At 44.6% G+C, this 11043-nt stretch overlaps 1 pseudogene; it reads right to left on the bottom strand.

Annotated features, from left to right (window-relative positions):
• Nucleotides 1-816: 816 nt before the first annotated feature.
• Nucleotides 817-10216, bottom strand: LOC118567101 (annotated as a pseudogene).
• Between the last annotated feature and the right edge of the window lie 827 nt (nt 10217-11043).

Genomic DNA, 11043 nt, shown 5'->3' on the forward strand with positions numbered 1-11043 from the left:
TAAAGATGTTCGCACATAGTAAACGAGTGGAACGAGATTAAAAAATTTAAATAAAGTAAGCTAATTCAATAAATAAGTTGCTGAATGTATAAGTAATGAAGTAATGTACAATAATAAGTTACAAGGAATAAAGCAAGTATGAAAATGATTAAGAAAGTATGTGTGTGTAAATAAATCATTATGAGCGTATAAGTAAGTAATAATGTTGAGTATGTAAAATGCAAGTAACTTTAATTAATATACAAGCAAACAAGTTATTGATGTAATAATAAATTAACGAGTAACTCATTAAATAAGTTGACAAGGAAGGAAATAAATATGTAAATGTATAAGTTTGCACATAAGTAGATGTATATGTAAATGATGAAGCTAGGTTTGTGAGTGGCTAAATAATTACATTTTGAGTAAATATGTAGGTGATTAAAAATATCAACGAGGAAGTAATTAAGTTATACCTGCACGCGTATGTAGTGATAACATGTAAGTAGATATTTAATTATGTAAGCACCAAAAAAAAGTGAGTTTATAAGTTAGAAGTCAATACTGAAGTCAATAAGTAAGTTGTTAGATAAGTAAATACTTAACTTAGACTTAGACAACTTTATTTGTCATTTTGTATGCACAAAGTGCGTACCGAACGAAATTTCGTTTGCATACAGCTTGAAAAACACAAGTAAATTGCACTAAATTTCAGGATAAAGATGCAGCAGCGATTTATGTAAACAATTGGAACGTAAACAATGTAAACATTGCAGGGGAAATAGACAGTGTGCGAGTAGTGTGTAAGTAAGTAAGAAAAATTAGTAGGTAAGTAAATAATCAAGTAAATAAACAAGTACAAAAGTACTTAAATAAGTTAGTGAATGAGTAGGTAAGTAAGCATGTATGTAAGTAAAATGAGCGAGTTAACCTGTAACTTAGGTCTGCAGAGCTCCTGGCGAGGTTTACCTGAATGTCTCTGGCTCTCTCGTAGGACTGGTAGGCGACCTTCTCCTCCATGCTGGCCAGCTCCTGCTTCAGGTTGGTCATCTCGTTCTGGTGCAGCTCTGTTAGGTCGTTCAGCTGCTCCTCGAGCCGCTCGTACCTGAACACACAGCACAGCGCAGGCCTCAGTCAGGACAACCGGCATAAGATGAAGATTTCCCCCCCAGTGTCTGCTCAAACGTGGCCAAATGTGACGAGTGTGCTGCACATCGCTGCTATCCAAATGTTCTTTGTCATCATCACTGAATGACCTGTTGACATGTCCTTTTTTTTTTTAACAGTGAGCATGAACATCGATGTCCATGTTGATCCCCCAAATCCCCGCAGCAATAACTCACTGGACAACAAAAGAAGTATTAATCCTGAGCTAAAAATAGTCGCCTATAACAAGCGTGCTGCTGCCCCCTGCGCTGCTGTTGCACATGAACGTTTGTTTTTAAGGTGCAAGCAATGTGGGCGAGCGCTTGGCTTTCAAAAGATGGGCGTCTTCTGTGGGAACAAAGAAAGATGGGGGAGCGGAGACCAGTGTGTTATTAGTTTAGACCAGGGGTGTCAAACATAGATTTTTTTTCCCAGTGTCCTGTCTGGCAATGTGGCAATAAGAATTGTTGTCTTAATACCAAAAAGAGCTCATCAGATTTGACAAGTGGAGCAGTACTGCTTTTGCCATAGTGCTCCGCTTGATTTATGACTGGGAATAGTTTTATTATGATTCATGCGGGGAATATCTCAAATAATATGGACACTACAATGGGAAAGTAGAAGAGGAAAGGAAGAACAAGAAGAAAAAAAGGAAAGGTGAAAGAAAGAGGAGATAAAAGGAAGAGAATTATAAAACAATTATTGAAAAAAACATGTACTTCGTTTAATTGAAAATTTGCAGTTCCTATATTGTCCACGAGGGGCGCTGTGTTTTAAACAGCAGATGGTAGCACTGAGCTTCAGATGAGGAAAATTGATTTTACATCATTTCTTAATTTTTATCTGTTTGATGTATTTTGTCATGCAGGACAGGGTTTTTAAGTTCCAAAAAATGTGAATAAATGTTTTTCAACATTGTACAATCACTGTGATCAGTTCTTATGCATAATGCACAAGTAAATGTTTAACTGAGTAAAAGTATTGTTGAAATTGCACATACTTTTCTTAAAAACGCTGAGGTTATTCATAATATATTGTGTAAAAGTGAAATTCATTTAATGTAAAAATCAACAACAAGTCTACTTTTATTAGTTCTATTTATTCTTGCAATGAGTTTACTCGTGTGGCCCTCTTGAGATCAGACTAAGCTGTATGCGGCCCCTCAACCAAGATGAGTTTGACACCCCTGGTTTAGACCTTTCAGGATTGTGATTTCTGACAGCGCTGGGAGGAGCATCCCTTTGCAGAGCTGCGGTACGAAGAAGAGGCGGGTGGGGGAGGTGGTCTCTACCTGTATCTCTCTTCTTGCAGACACTGCGTCATGTAGGAGTAGTCGCTCTGCAGCTGGCCCCTCATATCCTCGATGGCGTCCTCCATGTGCGTCTGGCTGGCCTTGATCTCCTGCAGCCCCTCCAGCAGGGAGTCCCAAGAGCTGTGCATGTGATGGTGGTGGTGGTTGTGGTGCCCGTCCAGTCGGGGGCTCCCCATCGTTGCCCCTAGCATCCCCCCTCCTCCTCCTCCTACTCCTCCTCCTCCTCCTCCTCCTCCCCCACGCTCCGGCCCCACCAGAGTTACTGCCCGCTCCGGAGCCCGACGTGGCGCTGGAGCACTCGTCGTCGCTGCCGTACTTGGGCTGGACACCAAGGTGGCGCTCCGCTGAGCGCCCGGGGCGTCGGGGAGTCCTCGGAGTGTCCCCAGACCCCGTCCCTCCAGCGTGTCCTTCAGGTGGGCGATGTTTGTCGGCGCTGCCAAACTTGTTCCTGAACAGGCTGGCGAACTCTCTGGGCTTGGAGACCACGGCGTGTGGGTGAGGGCCAGAGACGCCGCCTTTCACCCCCCTCGACCACGCCGCCCCCGAAGCCGCTTATCCCGGCGCGGACGTTGGCCCCCACGTCCTTCAGCCCCTGCCTGCATGTCCCGCAGGACATCCTTGGGCTGCCGGGCCCGGTCCAATTCTGCAAGGGAGGGAAGAGAGATGAGGAAGCAGAGAAGTGGAGGATCTCAGCGGTAGGGCAGAGGTCATTAGGTTTAAGGAAGATGGATGAGGAAAGCGGGGCCTGTAGAGAGTCAGGCGGGACACAGGGTAGCGCACTGGTATAAATATGAGTGGAGAGTCATCAGTCAGAGGAAAAATTGGGACAGTCCATTAAATATTAAGTTTTTAATTAAGAGAAGATCTGATGTCTAATCTATCTTTTATTTATCTGCAAAAAAAGAAGCTTTTTTACCCATTAAGTCAACAATGGATACAAAATAAGATTTTTGTGTGAGAAAAAACTTGGGACACTCTACCCCTAATATCTAGTGTTTGCCCCTTTAGCTGAAACAATTTCTAGCTTTAGACATCAGTCTAAAGAAAGTTTGTCCCACTCCTCACTTTCACCCGTGAGATGATTGAGGAGTGTCTTTCATTTACTGTTTCAGGGAACTTAAAGTAAGTAAAATGAAACCCTAACCTTGCATTTTACTTAAAGTAAGTATAAATGTTCCTGAAATTGGTGAATTTGTCCTTGATTTAAACGGGGCAAACCTCTTACAGTGATGTTCTCATCATGTGCTCCTGATGGCATATAAGCTGCTTGCGTGGTAATTATTGCAGAGTGACCTTTCTTATTCCTCACAGAATGCATTTACAGATGAATATAAAAGGAATTTTCTTAATTTTTTCATATGTTTATATTACCTGGATCTTCTAGTATGGCTAAAATTAATCCAAAATATCCACATGTCGAGATATGTTAGAAAAACAGGCTGTTGCAGGGTGTCCTCATTTTCACAGGACTATATGTGGACACAGCCGTCCTCACAAAGCTAGTGTGAAGTCGTGCCGCTCATTAGTTGAAGCAAACAGCTCCACAGCTGGATCAGACACGCTTACCTGCTCGATCTCCTTTTGCTTCTTGTGGTAGTGTTTTAGTTTCTTGTGCAGATGTGCGATGGTCTGTGCCGACTTCTGGTTCTTCTTCTCGAACACCTGCTTGATCCTGGACGCCTGCTGTTTGTCCGCGTTGTGGGCCAGCTTCAGGTACTCGGCCACGTTGTCGTCCCGGGCCTCCTGCTCCACGCGGATCTGCTCGGTGACCTTCAGGATCTTCTGCTGCAGGTGCTCCAGAGCCACACGCGTCCGGGGGGGCTCGCCGGCACCCGGGTCCTCCGCGCCCCCTGCTGCCCCGCCCGCCGCCGCGGCCGCCGCCGCTCCTGATCCATCAGTGCTGATGTTGCTGTCAGAGCCACCATGGCTGGTGGTGGAGGGTAGGCCTAAGGTTGCCACCTCACTCTTGTCCAGCTGGGGGGGGGGGGGGGGGGGGGGACAGAAGCAGAGGGAGGGGCAGTCAGGGTTGCAGGAGGCAGCAGATACTGGTTTACTCAACAAGAAGAATGAATCAGTGCACTGAAGTCTGCAGTACTAAGGCGGATGTTACTTGGAAGATGATTACGCCACAAACTACAGATCTGTTCATTTTTGATGATCTCCCCAAATTTTTTTGGAGGGGAGGGGATATTTGGTATATTGTTACAAAGCAAACGATCAAACAAAATGCATTTTTAGGAAGATGTGTGTCTGTTAAAACTGGCGTAAAGCTAACACAGCATTTCATACAGAGAACATCATACTGACAGTTTAACTTGGTGGTGGGAGTGTTGTGGTCTGGGCTGCTATGTTTGTCTAGCCTCGTGAGACCATCCTGATCTCGCGAGCTTTCAAGGTTTCACTCGCAGATCAGTCTGGCTACTTTCCGTTAAAGAAAATTTGGAGCCGTTCACCAAACGAACGTCCAATCAGCGTTGGCTTTGAGGCGGGTTGAGGTGTGACGCAACGAAAAGCGACAGTTCAGTCTAAAGAACATGGCGGCTTCAGCCGATGAAACTAGCGTTAGCGTGGCTATCGAGCAAGTTTTATCGGAATTACAGAGTATTTCTTCACTGAAAGAAGAGCAAAACATTGCTCTGGAGGCTTTTCTCAGAGGAAAAGATGTTTTTGCTCTTCTCCCGACTGGTTTCGGCAAGAGCTTGTGGTTGTGTTTTCGTCGTCGCTGTTAGTACATCATATGCTTCGTTGATCTGATTGGTTCATTTGGCCCGTCTATCACCAACATAGGCCAATCAGCTAACCAGTATTTTCGCCCCTTCCCAAAATTACTTCAACGGAAGGTTTCCAGATGGATATGCGGAGCAAATCCATCTGGCGGAGTCAGGTTAATGTTTGTTCAGGATCTGGATGTTATAATTGATGGAAACATGAATCCTGGTCTTCTGAGAACGTCTGGCCATGAATTCCTGATCTTAAGCTCAAATTCCCTTTGGCTATCCAGCAGGACAACAACCTAAAGCACACCAGATACACCAAAAAGCAAAAAGCAAAAAAAAAAAAAAAAAAAGGTTTTGGAGTGGCCTAGTCAAAGTCTGGGCTTAAATCTGTGGTGTAACCCTACACAGTCCATTCATGCTTGAACATCCTGAAATGAGGCTGAATTAAAACATTTCTGCAAAGCAGAGAGGGGGAAAAAATCAAACTCATTGCCAGGGAAGGGTGGCAGAACCGGCTATTAGGTTCAGGGAGCATTTACTTTATCCCGGCAGGGCCAGGCTGATTTCAAAAGCTCTTATTCCTTCATAAATAAATCCATTTATCACTTTTTTTTCCTGTTTATTATTTCTTTGTCTGATACTAAAATGTGTTTGATTTTCTGAAACATTTTAAGATTTAAGCAAAAACAGAAAATATTTGTAAGAGGGGGGTTAAATAAAAATATCAATCTATCTAAATCTCTTTAGAATCGAAAAGCTGTGCTGCAGGAAAAAGCTCCTGTTGGGACAAAGTATCTGTTAAAGCGGGACACAATCACTGCTACAATGCTAATGTAGTGTTATCGTACTGCACTTTAAAGCTATTACATTTTCAAGCATACATGTGGAGGCATTGATTTTTAAGATGAAGTACAGCACTGGGACTTGGTTTATTGGCTGATCTTAAATTACTCAGGTCCGGATCAGGATCTTCCTCTGTGTGAGAAAATGGCTACAAGTAAACAGCTATGCGCGTGAAATAGACGAGTCTGGAGTCTGAGCCGTAATTAAAACGTCTGAAACTGCTCAAACTGCAACAAACAAGGCAGGACGAGGAGAAATGTTTATCCTAGTGAGCGGGATGGTTAAAAAAAAAGGTAAATCTAAAAACCTCACAATTAGTAAATGAGAACACAAGGGGGACCAGGACACCAAGTCTACATAGAAAAATAATTTAGCCTGTTTAAGGAAGGCTTTGGTACCAAGAGGAAAGGTTTTCACAAAGCCACCACATCCCTAAATTCAGCCGAAAATCCTCATTTAGGGGAAAAATCATTTATTATGTGTGGACAAACCTCAGATGAGCCGTATTACGCAAGATGACCCGAGAATCCCTAAGAACCCAAAGCTTTTTGCACGAAAACTGACTGGAGATCTTCCAAATTAAACCTGACGGGTCCTGACTTGCCAATAAAATATGTAATAATTTATTTTAACTCTCTTCAACAGACATTTGGTCTTTTCAAGGGAGCCCAGATATTGGGGGAGATTTCTTTAGATGACTTAGTGTGTAAAATGTATGAAAATAAAAACGTATTTCCTTTTGTTTGATTATGTTAAAAAGCATAAAAGTTAAATTTAGCTCCCAGACAAAAAGAAAACAGAAGTTTAACTGAAGATATGAAAATTAAAAAAACATTTTATCTCAGAATTACCAAATAATCTAAACGAAGTGAACTAACACCAGGATGAAGGCAACATGTTAGGCTGAGGTGACTGGTCTCATTAAAAAAAGACTCATTTTTAGGCCAGAGTAAAACCCCTGAGTACATGAAATCAGTTTATTTCTGACCCCCGCTGCGTGCAGCTATAATTGATTTGGTGGAGAGACCGTAGCGTGCACAGAGTGGCTATTATGCATTAATTAGATGAAACATTACTGTGCTGTTTCCCTCCTAGCACACACCCTGAACCTCAGCTAGCAGGTCAAGCTAATTGAAATGCCTGTTATTTATATAAACCTCTAGCTAGGGATGGTAAAAAAAAATTTAATTTGAAAAGCTGTAGATGCATTGCAGATTTAAATGTTAAAGATCATGAAACAAACTATAAAGTCAGACAAAGGTAAACTGAGTAAAAACAAGCTAGAGTTTTAAAAGTGATGGTTTAATTTACTAAAGGAAAAAGGTTCACCTATGAAAAGTAGTTCTCTTCCTTTTAATAAATTATGCATTAACTGTGATTAACAACTTTTTTGTTTGCGTTTCACCGTCCACACCCAGATCCAAGTACTGCCAGTCCTGTACGATCAAGAAACCACTTGAACAGGACCTGTCTGACAACACGAAGTAGGCTGAAAGATCTTAAAAAGCAACAGATCATTCCCTGAGCTAAAGAAATACAAAAAGAGATGAGAAACATGATTACTAAGTAATGATAAATGGTTAGAAAGTCATATCTACGGCTTTTAGAATCCACGGAACCACAGTGAGAACCATTGTCAACATAATGGAGCAACTCCTGTGCAATAACCCAGTAATTCTGCCTCTAATCTCTGTTTACTGGCTGCCACTTATCACTTATTTTCTCATTATTCTCTGTTTCAGTGCTGTTCATACCGTTCAAATTGCCATACATACCGGTGGTCCTCAACTCCGGTCCTCGAGGTCCGGAGTCCTGCAGCTTTTAGTGACCTAACACACGTCCGTATGCAGCTCCTCAGTATTCAGTCAAGTTCTCCAGAGTCCCGCTAATGACCTGATTATTTGACTCAGGTGTGTTGAAGCAGAGACACGTCTAAAAATTGCAGAACACCGGCACTGAGGACCGGAACTGAGGACCACTGGTGCTGAATCCACCTGCCTCAGCTACACAACACCGTATATAATATATTTATGTATATAATGCTTATTTATTCCAGCATTCTCTGCACTCATCATCACACTGTGGACATGCATGTTTGTGTGCATGTGTGCATCACTTCCTCCTCCGCCATGTGGATAATAACAGCTGTGGTAATAATAATTTACTCCTGCGTCCTTTGCACTCTGCCGTTGAAACCGTGTCAATATTGTCTCCAGTCGGTCCGCTTTGTTTACAGCGTGTTCATACGTGTCTTCTATACTAGCCTGTGTTTGATTTTATTACTGCGTTATTGTGTTAGTCCCTATGTTAGCCCGCTGTGAGCATCGTAGAATCCAAAGTAGTGTACACGTACTTGGTAAACAAAGCTAATTCTGATTCTAACATGGATAAAATATGGAGAATCATCCCAACAGAGGCTGGCCGACCAAGATTACTCCGACAGCACATCGATGGTTCTCCCAGGTCACCACAAATAGAACGCTGTAGAACGTCTGAGGCTGCAGATCTCATTTGACTCAGTTAAGGTTCACGGTTCCACAACAAGAAAGAAACTGTGACCTCTTTTGGGAGAGTCGCAAAGCGGAAGCTACCGCTAAGCAGGCCTGGCTCAGATCTGCTAGAGAAACATCTTCATATATCCGAAAAATATCCTGTGAGCCGACCGAAGGAAAGGTGGAACGTTCTGAAAGTGAGCCTCCACCTTACATCTGGACTAAAACTAAAAAAAACAACATCATAGCAGTGGTGGTGGCATGGTGATGATCCAGGGCTGCTTTGCTTCTTCAGAACCTGGAGGCCTTCTGGTCTCTACCAGACAACCCTGAAGGAGAACGGCCGACCAATCCGACAGGACCAATTATTACATAAATAAAAACTGCATTTTGTATTCACTCTCTTGTCTGACACCAATATGCCTCTGTCCTGAAAGCAGGTAACGTCTGTAAAAGGGGGGGGGGGGGGGAATACTTTTTTCAGAGCACCGCATAAGCTCTGTAGGAAGTTCTGGATCATCCTGGCATGAACCTAAAGACACCTTCGTCTAAATTAAATGGATGATGAGGATACAGATCCAAAAAATATAACCAACAAAGGATCCACGAGGGGATTCCCATCTCAGGCCTGTGTATGGAGGTGATCTGCAGCCTGGCAGGTGTGTGTGTGTGTGTGTGTGTGTGTGTGTGTGTGTGTGTGTGTGTGTGTGTGTGTGTGTGTGTGTGTGTGTGTGTGCGTGCATATGTGTGTGTGTTGTTAATGACTCGTGTCACAACATTGTAATCAGATGCTGCAAACACGAGCTCTAACACACACGTGACCCCAAATCATCTCCCTGGCGCTGTTTTAATAATTTCCCTGCATGTGGTCCACATTTATTTGAGCTCGTATTAAAAAAAAAAAGGCTTCTTCTTTTTTTTTTTCTGGCCACAGAACAGCAGAGCAGGCAGCGTTTTGGATTTTTACTCGGATCTAGGTTGCAAGCTCGCTGCGCCAGGGAGGAAAATAACAGATGACTGGACTCCCTGGTGATTAATCATGCCCTGATCTTTTCTGAGAAAGCGAGATGTTTCTGCAGCAGCCAAGCTATCGCTGATATGGGGGGGGGGGGGGGGGGGGGGTAGCCTTGCATTTGGGTGTAAACAGACAGCGTGGAGGGGAAAACAGACGGCGGCGACTGCGATAAAACATCTAAAGCGCATGAAGAGCGATGGATGGATGGATGGACGGACGGATGGACTGGTGGATGGGGTGATCCAGGGGGGTGGGCTGGTGATGATGAGGGTTGGGATCATGGCAGACGTCTGAAGCATGGAAAACACGAGGGACGGGACATGCCTGCGCCTCCTCCGGGCGGCTGCAGACGCGGAGTGGACACACGAGGAATGGTGACACACACACACGCAGCACAGCGATAAATTAAATCAGAAACGTTACCATACTGCTTTAATCCAATATTTGCAGAGCCATTGCAAGGCTGTCTTCCAGGCCCATCCTCCTCCTCCTCCTCCTCTTCCTCCCTCCTCCTCCTTCCACCCCCCTCCTCAAATATAGTCTCTGCGCCCCCTTCCCCGGCCGCTTCCAGGCGGACTACCACCTCCCTGGATCCTAAAGCTCCATTGTTGCCGCCGTCGAGATCCGCTGCCCCCCTCTCCCTCTCTCAGCGCTCTGGTCTAGTTTCTTCCCTTTCTTTCTCTCCCTCCCTCCCTCCCTCTCTCCCTCAGAGGTTTTCCTCCGCCTCCCTCTGCAACCTCCGCTGCGATCAACATGCAAATGCCGTAGAGCCGCGCTGCCCCGTAATGGATGTGGCAGCCCGGGCGCACAGATGGATGGAGAGGAATCTGGACGGGTAGGGAGAGGGAGGGATGGAGGAGGGAGGGATGGAGGGAAGGGAGGGAGGGGGGAGATCAGCGCAGGCGTGCAGGTGCTCCAGTGCGGCGGAGGCCAAAGAGGCGATGGGAGGGAGCGCTCCGGACGGAGGCGCCACAGCCTCGGCAGAAAACACCTACCGCCGAAGTCCACAGCAGCCCTGACTCCCACGTCTTGACTGCAGGCTGGAGGACCTGGAGTCACGGCGGCAGGAGGCCGTGGGCGTGACGCGCGGCTTCTAAGAGTTTCATCCGCCCAGCTGTTTCTGCGGAGGCCGGTGGTGTCAGCGGCGCCTTTTGCGCGCAAAGATGAAAAGAAAACAAGCTTTCATGGCTAACATGGGAGCCGGAATATTTCACAGGATGCGAAGCGGTGGCTGAAGAGGAAGGGGGAAAAAGAAAACTACATCTCCATGGTGTATCCTACTTTGTTAGGTGACAGCCTCACTCAGGGGTTCCCAAACCTTTCAGCCTGCGACCCCCAAACTACCAGAGACTGACCACCCCATTTTTGGCAAATGGATCCTTTTTCTTTTGGAAATTATAAAATCGTGAAATTAAAAGAATAAATTAATATTATCACTATCACTTCACTTGGATTTCCAAGGTAAAGTGAAATAACTATTGTGATATGTACTACCTTGAGTGGAATGTTGTAAATATATATATATATATATATATATAT

This window comes from Fundulus heteroclitus, chromosome 20, assembly GCF_011125445.2.
Source record: "Fundulus heteroclitus isolate FHET01 chromosome 20, MU-UCD_Fhet_4.1, whole genome shotgun sequence".
NCBI lineage: Eukaryota > Metazoa > Chordata > Actinopteri > Cyprinodontiformes > Fundulidae > Fundulus > Fundulus heteroclitus.